We start from the raw sequence: 4,240 nt of genomic DNA on the forward strand, positions 1-4,240 counted from the left end.
GAGGGAGGGCAGGGCCGACAGGTGTTGTTGACGTTCGTTCGTGAAGTTTGTGTGAAGGTTTTCTCTCTCGGATGTTGGGAGAAGCGTCAAGGCTTGAGTGTTGTTTCTTAGAGTTAGACTTGATGTGAGCACTTGGCGGTCAGTGGTGGTGCTTCTTCTTTATGATAGGTGCAGTTTGTGTCAAGGTTTTCCCTTATTGCTCGTGCTGGACATCACCAGCGGGCGCTGCTAAAATTGCGGCGGTTGTTTACCCTCTCATCACCTGAGCGTTCCAATGTTTTGGTCTGGTTCACCACATAATTTTTCCAACCTCTTATTTTTGTTTATAGCTAGTCATTTAAAATTAACACTTGTATTTATTCTCATGTTTTTGAATCAAAGAATGTACTTGGAATTGTTTCTTTAAACATAATGCCACACTATTATACTTTTTGAAGGAAACAGCTCTCCCATAGTGGATGTGTTCTGAACCTTAATGGAATCTGACCCATGTATCAATCGGGTCAACCCTTGTGTGGCGTTTCCAAAATGGTTGCCCATGTTGAAAACAGGATCTGTATGTCAAAACATTTCCAGGACAATATTTAAAGTAAAACCGAAGTTATTTGTCAAAAGGGTCGCCCATGTTAGAATCGGTGAACGCCCTAGTAATATTAATAATAAGATTTTAGCAGCATCCGGCGGTGATGTTCAGCCGAGCATTAAGGGAAAACCTTGACACAAACTGCACCTATCATAAAGAAGAAGCACCACCATTGACCGCCAAGTGCTCACATCAAGTCTAACTCCAAGAAACAACACTCAAGGCTTGACGCTTCTCCCAACATCAGGGGGAGAAAACCTTCACTCAAACTGGATAGACGCTCGAACGCTCATCCGCTCCTGACGACCCTGCTCCCCCTCCAGCTTTATCAGCTGCTCCTTGAGCCCACAACATCCCTAACATGATGTAACAACCCCAGAAGGCAGCTAAGTACCCAGTGACCTAAATGTGACCGAAATATTCGACAAAACCTAACCTACTACCTCATCTCGACCTCATTAGTGTTGCTCCCTGGAGGAAGCTAACCTGACGGGTCCATAGAATTACCCCAATCATCCCAAATCAGGCCAAAACTACCCAAAACGTATTAGCATTACGTAAGTAATGAAGAAATATGGTATATTTACTTACTATAATGTTGGTGCTACACGTAGAACATGATCAAACCTATTTTTTCTCTGAAATAATCTAATTTCATAACGAAATGAGACGTAAATATGTGAGAGGTGACGCCATAGGAAGTCGACGGTCCAAGCGACAATTGTGTGGAGCGACTTATCCAAGATATATGGTCGCCTGGAGAGTGTTTGCTGCCATAACAGCCTCCTGTACACAGTGATCCAGTCGTCGTATTTCATGGCTCAAATTGTCGCAAATTTAATTGGTAATATTAACAAGTAGAATGTGTATTTATAATAATATTTTTCATAAACAGCCACAAAATATTTAATATTTATTAAAAAAAAGTGTCTGGAAGTTAAATCAATTCCACATGACAATAAATTTGTTATATAGATACTAGCGTTATTCGTTGGTATGCGTTCGCTATTTAAACTACTCCAGTCCTTTTCGTTCATAGAACACCGAACCCTACACGCTCTCTGATATATTGCTTAATTAACAAATATTCACAAATAAAGATTATATTTATATATGTTATCAGAAAGGCAGATATAAAATAGTTTGTGTTAATGCATCACAGAGATTATACCTTATTAGAGAGGAAAAATATTCATATTTTAAACAAGGCTTCTTGGCCGACGCTCTCCCTTTCGATGGGAACTATGACCTTTTGAAAATCAATGTTAATTGAATCTATATATTATAAAAAACGAAGTTTTTTATGTCATCAGAAAGACATATAAGCTGCATGTTAATACTTTGGTATAAATATAACTGAAGTGAAAGTGAAGATATATGCCTTTTTATAGTTACTTGATGGCTCGCTCAGGGAGTGTGAAGGCCTGCACACAAGCCAATCAATTTTATAATTAATGTACATATATGCAAAGTAACGTCAAAGGTTTTTATTTCAGAATGAAGACAGATGTAGACGATAATGTAAATACATTTCAAGGAAAACATATCTTAAATGAAAGCAAAGATATGGTCAAATAAATAGGCAATACCACACCATCGCCAGTGTCCGGACACATGAATATTCGCATTAGGTAGGTGAAAGGAAATGTACCCAAACATTTCCATTTACGCGACCAGTTTCCGTTCTTATGTTCTTACTTACATTTATTGAAATTTATCATCATCATCATTTACAGAAATAAATTAACATAAAAATGTAGTAATTTTAATACACAAAACAGAAGTAGATATGTATGTAAATTATGACGCAGGATAGGATCACTATTGCAGAACTATTCGCATACTTTGCGTCATTATATACAGTACTGGAATTTAAAAAAAATCGCGGAATTCAGAGATAACACCATCATTGGTGTCCAAGAAAAGTGTAAGTACTTCATTTATAATGATGTGCTGCCCGAAATCTTAGCGAAGTATCTAAAATTTGCTTACTGTAAGTAATTCATGCAAATGATTGTAAAGCCGTCGCCCAGTTGGGTGGGTGTGGAGCACATGACTGTTAAGCTGCCGCCCAGTTGGGTGGGTGTGGAGCACATGACTGTTAAGCTGCCGCCCAGTTGGGTGGGTGTTGAGCACATGACTGTTAAGCTGCCGCCCAGTTGGGTGGGTGTGGATCACATGACTGTTAAGCTGCCGCCCAGTTTGGTGGGTGTGGAGCACATGACTGTAAAGCTGCCACCCAGTTGGGTGGGTGTGGAGCACATGACTGTTAAGCTGCCGCCCAGTTCGGTGGGTGTGGAGCACATGACTGTAAAGCTGCCGCCCAGTTGGTTGGGTGTAGAGCAAGACTAGTAATTGGACGACTCACCATAGCTGTAAAGTGCCTAGTATAGTGACTTGTGAGCCTCTTGTTGAATCACTTGTGATACAAAGATTATTGATGTGTGTATTTGTGTGGGTGATTGAATATATATGTGAATGTATATGTATATATGCAATTGACGATCACGAAACAATAATCATTTGTATGCGGAAAAATCCATATTTAATTTCTCTGGATTTACCGCATATGTATATATATGTACATGTATGTATGATTATGTGTACATGTATATATAACATTAATAAGAGGAAATGAAGATGAAGAAATGATAAAAAGAATGGCAATAGTGGATAGTAGTAACACACTTAAGAATTATTCAGTAATAAATACAAACTCGTCCTTCACCTATGATAAAGGAAAGTCAACTTGGAACGATTCAATTTACATGAGATTAAGATTAGGATACAAATATATCTGGCAATACGGAGTTGATGTCAGTGAAAAAGATAAGGAGTGTAAATTATGTAGTATGCCGCACGCCCACACCTTAGAACATTATGTATTATAGTGTCAACTTATTGATAACTATAGAAATAAGGAAATAAGTAATGTACCACATCAAATTGTTTGTATGTGTGATAATGGTATGATAGACAGTATACTTAGGAGCTACAAAAATTTTGCCCCAAGAGTGTAACAATTGTATGCTGTACTTACTATATTAACCTGCAATGTTAAATGGGATTCTTGTAATGTTAATTGTCTATTTGTACTTACTGAATTTGTGCGCCCCTTGAGGGACTTGAAGTAGAGGGGGTAGAAATAGCCTAAGTTACTCTATCCCTTTGAGATGTATTTTTTTCTTGTCTCAATAAACATACTTGAACTTGAACTATAAATATTTTTGGCTTCCTGACCATAAAGTTACCGCCGCAGTCGAGGGTAAGAGACCGGATGTACCCCATATACAAGCCGCACTAGCTATTAGTTCATAAAAGCTGACAACTTACCCAGATAAACATTACTTCCTAATTATATATATATATGCAAATAATACAATTAAAATGTTTAAAACATAATTATATATATGTATCATGTGGACAGTTTTTAATGTAATTTTTTCTCCTGATATTCGGGTTCTTTATTATGCTTCATCTTGAGGCAAAGCCCAATAACTTACGCCATATTGATGCTCTGTCCACAGATCATTCTCTCTCTCTCTCTCTCTCTCTCTCAAATCATATACATTGATGGTTTCCTACACCGCCACACGGGTGCAGCTGCAAGTGCAGTTGCCTCTGCCCATCAGACAGAAATATTTGCCTTGCTTGTTA

At 38.0% G+C, this 4,240-nt stretch overlaps 1 long non-coding RNA gene across 2 annotated transcripts; it reads left to right on the forward strand.

Moving 5' to 3' along the window:
• Positions 1–522: 522 nt before the first annotated feature.
• On the forward strand, positions 523–3,798 carry LOC138367915 (uncharacterized). Of its 2 annotated transcripts, none has more exons than XR_011229474.1 (2): positions 523–1,140; positions 2,080–3,798. It is a non-coding gene; the product is annotated as an uncharacterized lncRNA (long non-coding RNA). The 2 variants fall into 2 exon arrangements; XR_011229475.1 differs by lacking the exon at positions 523–1,140 and adding an exon at positions 1,147–1,427.
• Positions 3,799–4,240: the final 442 nt, after the last annotated feature.

The sequence above is a fragment of the Procambarus clarkii genome, chromosome 23, assembly GCF_040958095.1.
Source record: "Procambarus clarkii isolate CNS0578487 chromosome 23, FALCON_Pclarkii_2.0, whole genome shotgun sequence".
NCBI classification, from domain to species: Eukaryota; Metazoa; Arthropoda; class Malacostraca; order Decapoda; family Cambaridae; genus Procambarus; species Procambarus clarkii.